Source organism: Carcharodon carcharias, chromosome 5 (assembly GCF_017639515.1).
Source record: "Carcharodon carcharias isolate sCarCar2 chromosome 5, sCarCar2.pri, whole genome shotgun sequence".
Taxonomy (NCBI): Eukaryota; Metazoa; Chordata; class Chondrichthyes; order Lamniformes; family Lamnidae; genus Carcharodon; species Carcharodon carcharias.
Genome location: NC_054471.1, coordinates 101,628,277 through 101,646,513, shown reverse-complemented (window position 1 = coordinate 101,646,513; position 18,237 = coordinate 101,628,277). Strand labels below are relative to the sequence as shown.

The 18,237-nt window shown below is 41.3% G+C and overlaps 1 protein-coding gene across 1 annotated transcript in view; it reads right to left on the bottom strand.

The window, feature by feature from the left end:
• The window catches only part of LOC121278286 (CUB and sushi domain-containing protein 1-like), an 844,854-nt gene that overhangs the window by 147,396 nt on the left and 679,221 nt on the right, over window positions 1-18,237 (bottom strand). The window lies entirely within an intron of this gene.

Here is an 18,237-nt window from a genome sequence, read left to right as displayed (position 1 = left end):
TACAAGACAGCAGCAGCAACTACATGAGTGCATTCAACTCTACAACAAAAAAAGAACTCCATCCTCGAGGTTCCCCACACTGCTAACCCATTGGTTTACACAGATCAAGCGATCTTACAAGACAGGGTTATTCTTAAAGCTACAGTCCTATGTTTATCAAAACTATAATTACCACACAGGCATGACTAGAAGTGGCAAAGAAGATCAGTAGGTGCTATGTTCCTAATTATAGAGCTGCAAGAGCAGGAAAGATAGAGCAGAATGGCACATTCTAGTACAAACCCTCTCATTTTGCCTTTCACACAGTCTTCTCCTGAACATCACACCTCATACCAATGGAGGTGCACCCAACCTCTATGTCAAAGCACTTCCTCACATTCCCATCTGGCTAGCCACCACTGTAATTCTGCCTCATCTTATTTTCAAGTCACCATTATGCCTCACAGTGACCTTCCATTAGCATTGTTGTTCCATTCTCTCAAAACATTCCACTTTTCAAATTCACAGATCTCTTCTTTCTCTCCTTGCAGAAGAGAGCACAGAACATAGGGAGAGGCAGAGAATCGGAAATGGACATCCAGTCATTTCCATCTTGATAGCTGCAGAGACGGTGGCACAGTGGATAATCTGGGTCTCAGTATGCGTAGCCTTTGGAGAGCTACATGCCACAGAATTAAAATATATCACACAATCATGGCTCACAAAACTCACTCACATTAACTTGGTATCAGCAGCCACTGAAATATGATGATCTACAAAATAATGACTTTGAACCCCATCACCATGACAGTTCTAATTCATATCTTTCGTCTCCCAAAGCTCCTGCAAGTATCACTCAGGGGGAAATGCTGCAGAAGGATGATGACACTTCAGAGGAAGTCACTCATTCTGAAGATGCCCTATCTTACACCACATGCACATCCACGAACAGCTCAGGGATATACATACTTTGGTAAGGCCAATAAGACAGATAAGTTGGTTGTCACATGGTGAAGCACACAATACAAATGTGCAAAAGCAGGAAATGGAGGCAGAAAAAGCAGTGGAGAGTTCTCGGCTGGGTACAGATGCTGAACCTTCAGGAAAGGAGCTAGTCATCGATGAAGAGTGCTATAATGAAGCAGCAGAAGAAAATGCATCAGTTTGTGTTAGCATTTCCAGCTGCACTACGCATTACTGGAGAGAGATTGAAGGAACTTGCCTCTAACATGAGTGTCATGATATCTTAGGCCTTCACAGTCAATGGAGCATCCAACTGCGTCAGGTCTCATAAACTTTATGTAAGCAAATGGGTCAACCAGATTCCTCAGAAAGAACATTTATGACTTGTATTCTTTGTTCACTTGAGAGTTCATTTCTGGCATTGTTAGTTATCAAGAAGGGAATTTGATATACATGGAAGGAAAAAAAGAAAGAGGTCACGCCATTATATGTTATTACACTCTGGTGTTTGAGAGCCCTTTCCCATGTATTTGCAGCCATTTTCTATTGCTTATTGTACTGCTTGATTTTGTGGTTGCATTAAAGTTCAGTGATTTCATTTAAACACAGTTGATATTCTGATGCAGTTTATGTCTCAGCCTGAAGGGAAACACAATCCATTGGTGCAGATGGAATCACAACTCTTGACTCAATGTACATAGTCAGGCAATCTTTTGTGGGTTCCTCACAAAAAATTCATGCTCTCCTGATGTTGGCAAAGAGCATCTGGGTATTCAGAACAGAGAAACAAGCTGCCTCAAGCTCTGCTGAAACTTCCAAGGTTGCACCATAGTGAAAATAAGAAAAATGACTTGTTGTTGCACGAGCGTATTCACTTGGATATTTAATACTATATCAAATTGCCACATTTTTGTTTAATGGTTATGAACCTTAAACATTAGTTCAAAGCTTCTTTTTCCCATCCTCCCTATTTTTGCCTGCCTTTCCAAGCAGCCCTCTGCCAATATGATGAACGGAGTAGAAGACAAGGTGTCTGAGAGAGGGATGGATTCTTGATTGTAGGACTGCTTTGTGCTGGGGCAGGAGGAAGAGATGGGCAGAGCTGGGTGATGTGCCACAGTGAGTTGGCATGCCAGAAGGACACGCTGCTCAGATTAATTGAACCATGCCTCAATCAATCCATCCTGGCAGCTAAGGGAGCAGCTACCAGTGCCGTCACCACATCAGGCTCCTCCTCTAAAGATGCAGAGAACACATCATCTTCCTTCTGTTGTAGCTTCAGTCCTCGCTGCTGTACAATGTTTTGCAAGGTGTGGAAGACCACTACCATTTTGGAAATGGCTACTGCTGCATACAGATGGATGTCCCAGATCTATCCAGGGGCCTGAATCACATTTTCAAAGATAACTCTCGTGCTTGTGTTTTAAGTTTTCAGGGTATCACTGGTAGGGCTCCTCAGTGCTGTCATCAGCCACATCCTTAGATGGTAACCCTTGTTGCCAAGAAGATATCCATTGACTCTACTTTGAAGTGTAATTATCTGTCGAAGATTTGACTGGTGCAGAATGAACACCTCCTGAAATCTCTCTGGGTATCTTGCACAAATATGTATAATGATCTTTCAATGCTTGCAGTCCTGCTGAACATTAATGGAGTGGATGGTCTTGGTTGAATACTCCTGGATAATCTGAGGGCACCATCTTGATTGCCACATGTGAAAGGTGGAAGACAGAGGATTACTGCCAGCTTCCTGACACACCAGCAGCCTCTGGTCTTTTAACTTACCACCCACACAGAAGCCCACCTGCCTCTTCAGGTTAAAATTTCACCAGTGATTCAAACTGAAGATGAATTAATCAATTAAAGTAACAGTCATATCTATGCAAAGAAACACAGTCAGGTACTAAATATACTAGTGATCTGATAGTTGGATAAATGGGTTATGGTGATTCAGAGAAGTTTATTTAAACAGTGGAGTGTATATGATGCAATTGTTTGTGGAGTAATGACAGTATAATTTGGGTTATAGTAAAGGTAAGGAATTAGAAAGAGGCTGGCAGTGGTTGAGTTAAAGGGCACACAGGAAAATATCAATATAAGACGGGGCAGAAGAACAGAAATGATAATAAATATACTGGAATAAAACTTAATATAATGATGTCCTTAGACATAATAGTCTGCTGCCATATCAGTTTACAGTATAATTGAACAAGATCAAAATAGCTTACATACCAAAGCCAATTAGGCTGCAGTGCCTCAATATTTTACTGGCTACATACTGGACAAAAACATAAATAAAAGAAAGACTTGCATTTACATAGCCACTTTCACAAGCTCAGGATGTCCCAAAGTGCTTATGAAACCTAAGTGACATCATGATAATGGATGAACAACAAACTGAAGCAACAAAAACTCATCAAACCAAAGGATTGTAAAATATCATTTAATTTTACAGTGAGCATGTTTGACAATATCCCCTCCAGCTAAGGAACACATTAAAAAAAAGTGTTCCACTGAATACACCGAGGTCAGAAAAGTTAGTACTTTTAATGAAGAAATCCGTTACCTCTTGTCTGCTGAATTATGGATAAGATAGTTGTCACATAAGAGTAATAAATCATGTCAAAGATGATTGGAAATAGATGCAAATGCAGCAAAGTATAGCAGAAAAAACTCCGGCAGTAATTCATTTCTATTAGGCAGCACTTGTGTGTCTTTATTGTATAACTGCATTTTCTACAACCTAATCTAATCGGAAGTGCAAAAGTATGATTTGAATGTCATTTAATCCAAATGATTTATTCCCTTACAAAGATTATTACCCAAATATAGAACTGAGAAATAGAATTAATGTTGAATAGTAACCAGAGGCTATAATTTAACATCAACTAGAAAACAATGACTGCAAAGATTCCAAAGCCATTACAAAAGCAAAATGCTGTGGATGCTGGAGATCTGAAATAAAAATAAAACTGCTGGAAATACTCCACAGGACAGGAAGTATCTGTGGAGAGAGAGAGTTTAAATTTCAGGTCAAAATGACCTTTCATCAGAGCTGAAGAGGAATGGAAATGTAATAGGTTCTGAGCCAGTGAAAGAGGGAGCTGTGCGGTGGTGGGGTAGAGACAGGAAGAACACACAAGAAAGTCAGTGATAGGGTGGAGGAAGGCAGTTTCAGGGTCTGGACCCAGAAAGAGTGAAGGAACAGAGATGTAATTCCAAGTTAGGATGTTGTCTACCTTGCAGGGTAACTCAGATGCTACTTTTCCCATGTGCCTGCTGCCCTTATTCTTCTAGATGGTATAGCTTGTGGAGAAGCATTGATGAGCTGTTAGAGTGCATCTTCTTGTCGATGGTGCCACTGTGCACTGGTAACGGTGGGAATGAACACCTAAGGTGGTCGATGGGATGCCAATCAAGCTGACTGTTTTGTCCTGGATCATGTTAAGCTCCTGAGTGTTGTTGGAAGCACAGTCAGTTAGGCCAGTGGAAAGTATTCCATCACATTCCTGGTTTGTACCTTGTAGATGATGGACAGGCTTTGGCGAGTCAGTAAATGAGGTTACATGCCCCAGAATTCCCAGTCTCTGACCTGCTCTTGCAGCAGCCAATTCTATAGCTATTCCAGTTCAGTTTCTGGTCAATGGTAACCCCCAGGATGTTGGTGGTGGGGGGATTCAGCAATGGTAATGCTACTGAATGGCAAGGGGAGATGGTTCGATTTTTTCTTGCTGGAGATGGTTATTGATGGCATTTGTGTGGTGCGTATGTTACTTGCAACTTATCAGCCCAAATGTTGCTCAGCTTTGATGCATGTAGAAGCTGATTACTTCATTATCTGCTGAGTTAAGAATGGTGCTGAACATTGGTTAATCATCAGTGAATATTCTCACATCTGACATTATGATGGAGGGAAGGTCACTGATGAAGGAGTTGAAGATGGCTGGGCTAGGGCACTGGCCTGAGGATCTCCTGCACTGGTGTTCTGGGAATGAGATAATTAACCTCCAAACAGCACAACCATATTCCTTTGTGCTAGATATGATTTCAGATGGTGAAGAGTTTTCCCTCTAATTTCCATTGACTTCAATTTTGCTAGGACTCCTTGATGTCACGCTTGGTAATATACCATTGATGCCAAGGGCAGTCATTTTCACCTCACCTTCAGAATGTAGCTCTTTGTCTATCTTTGGACCAAGGCTGTAATGAGGTCAGGAACCGAAACTGAACTTTGGTGAGTAAGTGCCAATGGGTAACATTTTCAATGACACCTACCATTGCTTTGATTGAGAATAGACTAATAGGACGTTCATTGGCCAGATTCTATTTGTCCTTTTTTTTTGTACACAAGACATAGCTGGGCAATTTTTCACCTTATCAGGTAGATGTCAGTGTTGTAGCTGTACTGGAATAGCTTGGCTTGGGACACAGCTACTTCTGGAGCACAAATCTTCAGTGCTGCTGGTGGGAAGTTATCAGGGCCCATAGCTATTGCTGTATCCAGTGTCCTCAGCCATTTCTTGATAACCTAGAATGAATTTAATTGACTTACAACTCGTATCTGTAATGATGGTGACTAACATAAACTGGCTGAAGATGGTTGCAAATGCTTCCATCTTGTTTTTTGCACCAATGTGCTCAGCTCCCCCTTCATTCAGGATAGGGTTGTTCATGGGGCCTCATCTTCCTATTGCTTAATTGTCCACCGCCATCCATGGCTGAAAAAAGCAGAACTGCAGAGCTTTGAACTGATTCATTAGTCATGGGATCACTTAGCTCTGTCTATAGCATGCTGCTTCCACTGTTGAACATTTTTTGTAGTCCTAAGGTGTAGCTTCACCAGGTTGGTACCTCATTCTTAAGCATGTCTGGAGCTGTCCCGGCATGCTCTCAAACTTGCTTCTTGAGCCAGGCTTGGTCTCTAGCCTTAATGTTAATAGCAGATCGAGGGATATGCTGCATATACAGTGATACAACCCTCTTTGAATTTGTACTCTGTCTTCCTGCTAATTCAGCCTGGTAAATTATTTGCCTTCTACTATAATCGAATACTGGATTGACGCCTTTGTATATCTGTCCATGAACACCTCAAGGACTTTTCTTTCTGATGAGCACATTGCACAACTATTCTATTTAACTGATATCTGGAATTTTCAGTTCAAAATTCCAGTCTAAAATGACAGGACCTGTAGCAGATGAGGAACCCACTGAGCAGGCTTGCTTGAACTAAGCCATAGTGCGAGTATCCTGCTTCCAGATTTCCTTTCAGCTTTACCAATGAGAGAATTGGTGGTTTGGCAAACTAAATCTGTCAAAGGAAGGATTTTTAATCAAAGGCTAGAGTTGAACTTGCTGAGCTGGACATGGGTTCCTAATGCTACAGAAACCACAGGAATGGAGAGGATACTGGGAAAGCTGCTCCCCAGGTCTCTCACTCTTATCCAGAGATCCTGCTACAGCATCTGAGGAGCTGCAGTGAGTGTGAGCTCTCCCACGAACGGGAGGAAAAGGACAGCCTCTTCAACCAAGCAGGTGTATGGAAAAGGTCGAGGAAGTCAGCAGCAGGAGTGTGGTCTGTCTAAACAGTAACTTGCACAGCTAGAAAATTCAGGACCTCAGGAGGGCAGGAAGGTGCCACTTTGAGGTGCCCCTACATTCTGCTTTTCCCAACATTCTTCTGCATAACACTCCTCAGGCCAACATATCTTGCAGCTCCACTCATTCCTCTCTCTCCAGGCACCTCCTCATATCCCCATCCGAACAGCCAATACTCACACTCACCCTCAGCCTATGGCCTCTCCCACCCATGCCTCACAGTTACCCTCCACAAATGTTGACCTTCCTCCCTCACCACATGAACCAGTGGCACCCATAGCTCTCTGTTTTTCTACACGACAACAGTGCCAACACTTCAAAAGTACTTCAGTGGATGTAAAGAGCTTTGAGGCAACCGCTGGTCATGACTGATGCTCTGTAAATACAAGCGTTTCTTTTCTTTCTTTGCTTGCAGGAGAGAGTGACCAACCTCATGGAGAGGCAGAGAGGCCAGGATTGAATCACAGTGTGGACGACCGTCTGGAAACAGCCACCTTGTCGGCCACTGGCGTACCCACCCACTGGGAAGGAAATCTTGGTCCAGGAAGCTGTAGATGTAAGCAATTACCTGAAGTAACATCCTGAGCCTCCTGCCTTACTGATGCTAACAGGTCGAGAAAGTGCATCCACTGTCTGTCGACCTGTTGCTGATCCTCTTGTTCCACATCAGAGGCAAGGTAGAGCTGACAGCAAGAAAGTGTGGCTCAAGATGAATGGAATGCAAGACAAGTGAATTGACTTGCAAGAAGTTGGCAACAACCAGTCAAACAATGAGAGCACAAGCTCAGAAGTGGGCATCATCCTCTCACCTGAGTGCAGCTGGAGCTCTGCAATTTCACTTTTCAAAGCCATCCCGGCTTGTCAGTTTTGTCAAAGGTGCTGTTCCCGTTGTGTGCTCACTTGGTTGACCCTGGTGAGTTGGTGACAGATTGGAAATAGGCACACTTACTGTTAGAGCCAAATTAGTTGATTAAAACACCAATTACTGTCATATTTGCACATGACAATCACTTATCCAAGTGGGTTCCCTATACCCACACACACTCCTGGGCAAGACCCAAAGTGGACAGGGTAATGTTGGTATCCTGACTCAGCGTCAGTTTTAGGGGATTTAAGTACCCACGTGCACCTCATTCCCTTGGCAGTTAAAATTCTGCCCATATTTCCTCCGACAGGACTGATTTAGACATTTTTCCCAGCATGTTGAATGAATAATCTGCACAAGGAACAGAATGTAAATTGCTGCAGAGAAGCAGAACTCGATGTTATTTGTTGCCTACTTTGATGAGGAATAGGGGACAGATAAAGTGGATGAATAGATAGTTAATATGCAAACTAATTAAGTACTTTCTATGGCAGGCCTGAAATAGGAAAGGTTAGTTTCTAAAGGTTTTTTCCATTAACTCCCTCAATTTAAAGTCTGGATTTGATGTAGGTTTCACCTTGCTTTTGAATTCCTGTCAAATGGGATTTTGCAGCTGCATTTTGTGTAAAAGCAGTATGCACCTATTGCTGCTTCTAGATTTACTGCTTATAGCCTTTCAACTCTTCATTTTCCAATTAAATAAAATTGTCAAACAACTGGAAAATGTCATTATCATGTTAGAACACACTTAGCTAAAGTAAATGATGTAATCACATTTCGCCAGTGAATTTAAAACACATTAATGTCCAGATTAACAATTCAAAATCATGGGCTCCTTTCAAGAATCATGTGGGGTTACAAATGCTTAGGCCATTCAATTATCACTTTTAAACAGCCCGAATTAATTTAAATTTGTAATGTAGCCATTTTATTTACTTAGTTTGATTCCCTATCTTGTCCTTGGCAGGTAGTCTGAAAATGTAAAACCCATGCTGTCCAAGGCAGTGCAAGGAAGCATCACGCTGAAAAGTTACCTTGTCTTTAAAGCTGAAATTTTCTCTTACTCTTCTTGGGTCATAAAACATCACAAAATATTGAGCAATTTTCCTTGGGGAGGGAAGAAAGTGAATGGCCCTCAGGTCCAAATTTCCAATTTGAAGAAGAATGGGAGAATATCTTTCACCATGGATAATGACTCATGAACAAAAATGGAGAGAATCTGATTTCTGAGGGGCTGATTTCTATGGCAGTTTCTTAATTATGCTGATAAACAAACATGCTTCCTATCTGGGTAAAGGAATAAAATTTGTCTGCCAACCTGTCCATGGCGCTAATCTGTTATGAACCATTTGAAGATGACTGACCTCATCTCCCATTCCCTTTACCTCATTTTAAGGGCCTGCCTTTCCAGCAGCTGCAGCCTCTTAGCTGATTTGTCAGGCACAATGTTGGCCCGTGTTTTGCAGAAGTAATCATGGTGAAATGGTTGCCTTTTGCATTCATTACTCCTCTGAAACTAACAGTGACTTCTGCAATCTCCAGGTGCGCAGTTAAGTGTGGAAATTCAAAAGTTGATGTCAGTGATTCTACATTTCTGCAGAGGGTGTGCTTTTAGCTTCCCCTTGGAGCGCAATCAATTAGAAATCATTGAACTGACAAGAACCTCCACTCTTACATTTTCAGTCTCGCTGAAGGAACCCTCAAAAATTACACACCTTGTTTAATGAGTTGTAAAAACCAGGTTTTTAACAATGTGCTAAGCTCATAATTATTGCAAAAGAGCCTCGCTGGTCCTGAAAGAGTATTTTAAGACACTATCTGTTGCAACCTCACAGGAATAGGAAATCGGTGTCACTGATGTCATCATTGTATGCTTGGAATAAGAAGTTAGCACCCAATCCACCTGTAGGTGCAATCCTCATGCTGTAGATCTCATTGTTGTGTGCCCGTTGAACGCTCACCGCCCACTTGCTCACCCGGCTTGCCACCCCACTCAGCACTTGCTCTCTGCCCCAATCATTGTTTCACTTGCTGCTTCATTTGCCACCCCGCCGCTGCCCCTGCTCCCAAATCTTGGCCTCTTTGCTCACTGGCCTGCTCCCAACCCTTGGCCTCTTCGTCGCTGCCCCCACTCCCAATCCTTGGCCTCTTTGCTCACTGCTCCCACTCCCAACCCTTGGCCTCTTCGCTCGTTGCCCCTGCTCCCAACCCTTGGCCTCTTCGCTCACCTCCCTACTCGCCATCAGTAGACAGCGAGTGAGCAGGGCGGTGAGCGGGAAGGAGGCAGTGAGAGGTTGGGAACAGGGTAGTCAGTGAGGCAGCAAGCAGGGTGACGAGCAAATTGCAAGTGCGATCCCAGGATTTTTAACTGGTATTTTGGGTTTCAATTTTCTGTGAAAACTGCAATCTTTAATCATGGTGAAAAAACATATTTTACTGATGCTGCACTTGTTTAAGTATCTTTACATTGCTCATTATTATGGATGGTCCTATTCTTTGATGCAGGCAGTTATCCGTGGTGTCGCTGGCGATGACATCGCAGCACAGGGACTGCCACTGCATGTCTGATGAATATGCCCCCTGCAGTTGTGGTAGCGGCAAATGTGGCCATTCTAATATTTATTGAATGCCAAATTTCTTCATTATGAGAAAAATAATTCCGCATTTTTAAAATATCTATTTTTTTTTTAAAGTTGACGATATTTAAGCTTCTATCTTAATCCCATGTATATTTTCCGATCGTTTATTTTGCTATCTCTAAAATTTAAAATTAAAAGTGAAGGAAATCAGTGGTTTCATGCGATTGGCTGCTTAGCCCAGCTGACAACACCAGTGTGGTGGATGCCTGGAGATCCCTTTGACTTGGTGCCTGATTCAAATTGATATTGAGAAACGGGAAATCCATGCCACGAAGATTGCTAGATCTTTGTGAGCAGCTTTCTTTGAGGTCAGCAGTGAGTGTCATTGTTTCCTTGCTGACCATGACATGCAGTCCATGGAGTACTAGTCATCTAAACAGCTCTATGTACATTGATATACTGAACTTGAGGAGTTGGGGATCTGAATCAAGGTCAGTTATTGAAGAGGAAAGAGTTCAGGTACATAAATAAACCTGTTGGTGCTTTGCACTGATAGGTAGTCTGTCAAGGCCCAGTTCCCCTCAGTGATATCCCAATATAAGTGCTGCTGCCATTTGGAAGGAATTGCATATGTTGAACAATGTATGCGGGAATTTTCACAAGGCCAGGAGTTCCAATGTACAGTATATAGCAGCTGGAAACTTTTCCCTTACCAGCAGCATCTGAGTATGAGTGGCATTCAGGGGAGAGGTAAGGGCAGAAATGAAAGTGTAAGTGAAAGGATAGAAGCTAGCAGTCAAAAGAGAGTGCAGCAATAAGTGCTTCGGGAAGGGTAAAAGAGTGCAAGTATGAATTGAGGCAGTATGAATTCAAAGGGTCAGACAAGGCAACGAGTGCCAACTTGAATTGGGGGCAATGGAAAATTTCAGCCTATCTGCATAACCTTTTATTTCTTTCTCCCTCATGTGTTTATCCAATTTTCTTTTGATGCATCCATGCTATTTGCCTCAATTACTTCTTGCCGTGAGTTTCGAGTTCTTACCAATCTTTCAGTGAAGAAACTTCTCCTGAACTCCTTGTTGGATTTATTAGTGACTGTTATAAAATTATGGTTCCTAGTTTTGATCAACCATAAAAGTGGAAATATTGGCCAGGATTTTATGACCCCGCGCGTGGCATGTCTTCCCCCCACTGGATGCCATGAGCCATTTACATCTCCATTCAGTTTGGCAGGACTGTAATATCCCACCAGGCAGGAGGGATCGTAAAATCCTAACCATCTTTCTCTGAGTGTACCCTGTCAAAAATTTCCATATTCTTAAAAACCTCTATCAGGTCATCTCTTAGTTTTCTCTTTTCACAAAAGAGACCCAACCTATGAGTCATTTTTTTCTGATCAGTATAACCATCAGTTATGACATCATCTTTGTAAATTTATTTTTTACTTTCTCTAGTGCCTTCATATACATTTTTTATGGTGCGGAGGAGGCCAGAACTGTACACAATAGTTTCACATAACTTCTTTTATTCAATTCTATCCCTGTAGAAATAAAACACAGTGCATTGTTTGTATTTTTTGAAGGATCTCATTAAGTTGTGAGTTTCTTTTAATGATTTGTGAATTTGTACCTCATCTCTGATCTTTATCTTCTACCCCATTCAGATTATTTTCATCCAAGCACTGTGCGCCCTCCTGATCCTTCCTACCAAAATGCCTCATCTTACATCTATGTATACTGAAATTCATTTGCCAATTGCACAACCATTCTACAGGTTTATTAATTTCTTCTTGTAATTTCTCACAGTCATTCTTGGCTTTAATTAGTATCAATTAGTATCACCTGAAAATTGTTGATTTCTAAGTCCAAATTGTTTCAATAAATTGTGAATAACTGTAGCCCCATTTTGATCTTGAGGCCACTTCCCGCCTTTTGCCCAATTGAGTAGTTTAACCCCTACGATCAATTTATGTTTTGTAGCAAGCTTGCTAACTGTTTTCGACAGTACCACAATGGCTGCACTTCCAAAAAGTGCTTCATTGAAAGTAAAGTGCTTTGGGACGTCCTGTGGTTGTGAAATGTGCCATAAAAATGCAAGTTTTTCTTTTATTATGCTTTTTGTCGTGTCACTTTGGGCTCTGGTTTTATTGATGAGTTTACTATGTCACCGATCTTCTGAACAACCAAATATATTACATCTATTACATTTCCCTTGCCTAGGCTTTCTGTTACTTATTCAGAGAATTCAGTGGGGTTGATCTTCCCTTGTATAATCCATTTTGACTATTCTTTATTCTATTTTCAGTTTCTACATACATTTCTTAATACATCTTTCAGTATTCCATAATTTTAGCTACTACTGATGTTAAACTGATGATCTATAGTTCCTTAGATTTGTTCTATCTCCCTGTTTAAATATAGGAATTACATTTGGGGGCAGAGTTTTACAGCCCCATTGTGGCGGGGGTGGGGACGCAAAATGCAGCGAGCCGTTCCAAAGTCCATTGACTTCAACAGGACTGTTAAATCCCGCCAGCATAAAATTCCACCAATGATGTCCACCGGTCCTCTAGTACTAATCCCTTTTCTCACAAATTCTTATACATATATATGTCCCTAGTAAATACTGAGACAAAGTAAACATTCAGTATTTCTGCCATTTTGCTTTCATTACCTGTGAGTTTATCACATACATCAGAACATAATGACAGAAAGCAAGAGTAGGCTTTTCAGCCCTTCAAGCCTGTTCAGCCATTAACAAATATCATGGCTGATCTTCTACCTCAGTTCTACCTTCCTGCACAATCCCTAAACCCTCTGATTCCATTTGTATTCAAAAATACATCCATTTCAGTCTTGAATAATTTCAACAATCGAGCATCCTCAGTTTTCTGCGGTAGAGATTTCCGAATTGTCGAATCGCAGGAATTCATCTAGTAAACCATTGACACACCCCCTCTATGGAAAGTATGTATTTTCTTAGGTAAAGAAACCGAAACTGTAAACTTTACTCCAGGTGTGGTCTTGCCAAGGCCTGACATAATTGCAGCAGGACTCCTTTAGTCTTAAATTCCAATCATAAAGGCTAACATACAATTTACCTTCATAATTGCTGTACCTTCATGCTAATGTTCTGTGATTCATGTACAAGGGCACCCAGGTCCCTCTGTATACCAACATTTCCCACTCTCTCACCATTTAAAGAATATTGTACTTTTCTATTTTGCCCACAAAAGTGGATAATTCCAAACTTCTCCAGATTAGATCTGATCTGTTGTGTTCTTGTCCACTCACTTAACCAACCTATACCTTTTTGCAACCTCCTTACAATTTACTTTTGACTTAACTTTGTACTGTCAGCAAATTTGGATACATTACCCTCAGTCCCTTCATCTAGTCATTAATATAGATTGCAAATAGCTGATCCTTGTGCTAAGCCACCAGTTCCAACCTGCCAATCTGAAAATCACCCATTTATTCCCCATCTCGTAGTGGTGCTGTCCCTGTCCTGATGTTTATTTTGTTATTCCTGTGTCTGTAGAATACTTTAATGATTTCTTTTTCTTTATTCCTTGATAATTTAATTTGTTATTCCTCTGTGCGTTCCTATTATTTTTAAACGTATTTCCTAACCTATTCTTATTCTCTTTTGTCATTCTCTCTTTTACTCTCTACATACTTAAGGTGTGCCTTTTTCTTTAGTTTCAGAAAAGAGTATAAAAAAGAAAATAATGGGAGTGAAAGAACATTTCAGCTAAGAGAGAGAGTAGAAAGGCGGCCAGGAAACGTAAAAGAAAATGAAAATTTAAGATCTGCCGTTTTTAAAAACTGCTAAAACTATTCACAACCTGAAAGAATGAAACACCGCATTTCTAAATGTTCACTTTCTGGGTAATAGAGGTTGACTTAATGCTGTTAATTACTAGATTTAACTTCCTGTCTCAAGCTTAATGGACAATTAATGTGAAAATCCATCAACTTGATGAAAATCACATGGAGGTTAAGCACAAGTTGCTATTTTGCCAAATTGACTGGAAAGCAGCAATTTGTGGTAATTCACAATTAGAACCATTTAGACTGGATTTTCCAGCAAGCTTTAGGTGCCCATCATCAGGACAGAATTGGGGTCCTGAGCTCTCACTTGCCAGCAGCAAGACAAGATCATCAATCTTCCAGGAAGCAGACTTCAAATTGGCCAGCTCCACCCGCGTTGTTGATGCTGCATGCCCAGAGTGCCGGTAGCTCTGGATCCTCGGTAGCCCTCTATTGGGATAGGTAGGCACTGGTGATGCAAGTTAGGTATCATGAGGGCATCTCAACATGGTGGTGATCTTCGTACCTTATACAGCAGTGAAGAAATAAAATTGATTCAGGCCAGCAGGTCCATCGGAATGGAGGGCTGGAATGGAATCAGCCATGATTGTGGTCTTTCATACTATTTGGTCCATCAATGAGCCATGGCACATCCAGATTCAATGCCCACTCACCCCCCCGCCACCCCAACCTGCTGCGGGTTGCCACTTTCATTGAGCTGCCAGCTCTACAAGTGGCAGGCGGCTGCTCCGCTGCCATTCAAGGCCATAAAATTGCTCCCAGTTGGGGTCTTAAGCAGTATGATTGGCTACCTGCTCCACGGAGATGGGGAACCAATCTGATTCCCCATCCATTGTGGGGAAAGTTGATGTGAATGCCTTATTTACAAAGTCAACTCAACATGCCTTTATAGCTTCCTTATCAATTTGCCCTGCCACCTTGGAGGGTTTGGGAACATGCATCCATGGATTTACAGACTATCTATTTCTTACTATAATTTTCTGACCAATTTGAATATGTTTACTAGTGTGCACCAATCAGATGTCACATTTTCAGCAAAATCTGCCTTGCAATATTTAACTGCCAGTTCTGATCTTTATGTAGCCACTTTTCAATTGTCCCCGTTACACTTGGCTCCTCGTTATGAATTATTGCGCACAGTTGCCCTATTTTAATTTCTATGCAATGCATATTGCTCTAAGTAACAGTAGCATAGTGATTGTTTTACTGGATGAGTTGTCGAGAGGCCTGAACTAATAACCTGAAAGTATCATATAAAAATGAAAGTTTTTCGGGGGAAGTATGACATTGTGATCCCACAGAAATGCACCACCAAATTTGAGTCTTCAACGTTTGCATTCCCTGTTCAGGTCTTCAGAATCTCATGCATGTTTTCTTTCCGATACAATTGAAGTAATGTTAGGCATCCCTACAGATTAAGTTACAAAGCCCATCTAACTTCTCGTTTTTGCAAAAAGCATTGTGGGCAAACATCACATGACAGCTGGGTATCAAAGGAGTTTGTCAAACAGTAGAGAACCCTTAACATAACTTAGCATTGTTTTAAAAAGATCAAGATCTTTTATGTAACACTGTGGGAAAAATATATCCACCAGCTCTAGTAGCATTTCTAAAACCTTGAATCTACAGACTTGATGGATCTGATTCAAAACCTTCTTTGGAAATATATTGTGTTGTGCACTATCCTATCCTACACAACAAAGATCTTTTCTTTCAAATCTTGCTTGATCTTTGTGTATGGTACTGTGACTTTCACTTCTACACATGCAAATTGGATAGTATGCTTAATTCAACATTATCTGCACTTGTCATGATTTTAAAGATCATCAGGCCTTTCCTAAAGAAAATAAGATTAGCCACTTGAGCACTTCTGCATAATATTTTCACCTGCGGCATGAATCATCCTAGTCACTTTTGTCTGAATTATTTTCGATACATCTCATTATTTATATGCAATATCTATATTATAACATAATAAAAAATATAATATAATACAATATGCATCTATACAATAGTATATAATATTTAAATATGAAGTATCAGCTGTAGCTCAGTTGATAGCATTCTCAGTTGAGTCAGAAGTCCCCTGAACTTGAACACAACAATCCAGATGGGCACTCCAGTGCAGTATTGAGAGAGTACTTCACTGCTAGAGATGCAGTCTTTCAGATAAAACATTAAACCAAGCCTCTGTCTGCTCTCTTAGGTAGATGTAAAACATCCCTTGGCACTATTTTGAAGAACAGCAGAGGAGATATCCCCTGACCAATATTTATCCCTCAATCAATATCACAAAAACAGATCAACAACAAAAACCTATATTTATATAACACCTTTAAAGGTGATAAAATGTCTTAAGGCATTTCACAGGTGCAATGTGAAATGAAATGACATTGTGCCACATGAGGAGATATTAGGTCAGAGGATCAAAAGCTTGGTCAAAGACGTAGCTTTTAAGGAGAGTCTCAAAGGAGGAAAGCAAGGTAGTGAGATGCGGCAGTGTAGGGGATTCCAGGGATTGGAGTTTAGACTATTGAAGGCACAGTCATTAGCGGTACAGCAATTTTTTTTTTATTCATTCAGGGGATGTGGGCTTCGCTGGCTGGACCAGCATTTATTGCCCATCCCTAGTTGCCCTTGAGAAGGTAGTGGTGAGCTGCCTTCTTGAACTGCTTCAGTCCATGTGGTGCAGGTACACGCACAATGCTGTTAGGAAGGGAGTTCCAGGATTTTGACCCAGCTACAGTGAAAGAATGGTGACATATTTCCAAGTCAAGATGGTGAGTGGCTTGGAGGGGAACTTTCAGATGGTGGTGTTCTCATGTGTCTGCTGCCCTTGTCCTTCTAGATAGTAATGGTCGTGAGTTTGGAAGGTGCTGTCGAAGTAGACTTGGTGAATTCCTGCAGTGCATCTTGTAGATGGATACATGCTTGGGGACCATCAAAGGTATTGATATGGGAGCAGGAAGAGAAGCCATTGATGGCAATTCTCTTGTTACGAATAAATAGATAAGAATGGAACCAAGTAGGAGCAGTGTCATCTAGGTACACAACAGTGGAGAGGCACTGGAGGAGAATGATATGGTTAACCATATCAAAGGCTGCAGACAGGTCGAGAAGGGTGAGGAGGGACAGTTTATCTTTATCACAGTCACATGGGGTGTCATTTTTGACTTTGATAAGAACTTTTCGGTACTGTAGCAGAAACCTAATTGGAGGGATTCAAACATGGAGTTCCAGGAAAGCTAGGAGTGGATTTGGGAGGAGATTGCAGATTCAAGGACTTTGAAGGAAGGGAGGTTGGAGATTAGTCAATAGTATGTAAGGATGAGAATCAAGAGTTAGTTTTCTGCGGGAAGGGATGATGACAGCAGACTTAAATGTGAGAGGGGCAACACCTGAAGAAAGAGATCTATTAATGATATCAGCTAACATGGGGGCCAGGAGTGGAGGTTTGGTGGGAAAACAGTCTAGGGAGAAGGAGATGAGTCTTATGGACAAGATGAACTCAGAGGAGGTATGAGAGGAGAAAGGAGGGAAACTGGAGAAAGATGCGAGTTCAGGGTTCAGGCAGGGTGGGCCTTTAGGCGAAGTTTGGCCTGGTGGGCCAAAGGAAGGGTGGGACGCAGGAGGGACATCTGAATGGATAGTCTCAATTTTGGTAACAAAGAAGTTCATGAGTTGCTCGCAGTTATTTTTGGAGATGAGAGTGAAGGAGAGGACTTTAAGAGGACGGTCTGCAGTAGAGAAAAGAAGCTGGAGATGGGAGGGGTGAGCAGGTGGTGCTGTGTGGTTATCTTTACCTTCCAGGATGATCATGGAACAGTGTATAGTTTTAACAGACAAAAGCAGGACCCAATATGGATGTATGTGATCCAGCCTAATTTGCTGCTAGCTGGCTATATTGCTCATGATCACATTGCTGTTTGTGGGAGTTTGCTGTGTGCAAATTGGCTGCCGTGTTTCCTATGTTACTACAGTGACTGCATTTTTACTTCAGTGGGGTGCTTGGTAGTTGTGCAAGGCACTATGTGAATGCACATCTTTCTTTTTTAAATATATCTGCTTAAATAGGAATAGACTTTCCTGAGATTTAAGTAACTGTCCCAGTTTTAGATGTTGCATCTGAACTACCTGAAAGGGATACATTAAAATAAGGATTTGAAAGATCTTCCACACTTATGGAGAACCCACATTTACACACAATGGGTTGCATAGGCACAAAATCTTCAGGTAGATATATCCCAACACTAAGGGAGCTGCAAATTAAAGGCACCTTTGTCAAAATAGAAAGCTAGAAGAGGCATCTGGTTTTTCAGTGCGTTTTCAAAGGTATGAGAAAAAGAAACACTAAGTGTTGCATTGATTATTTCACTGGAAACAGGTCATCTTGAATCCATCTAGTTAGAAATAATTTTGACGA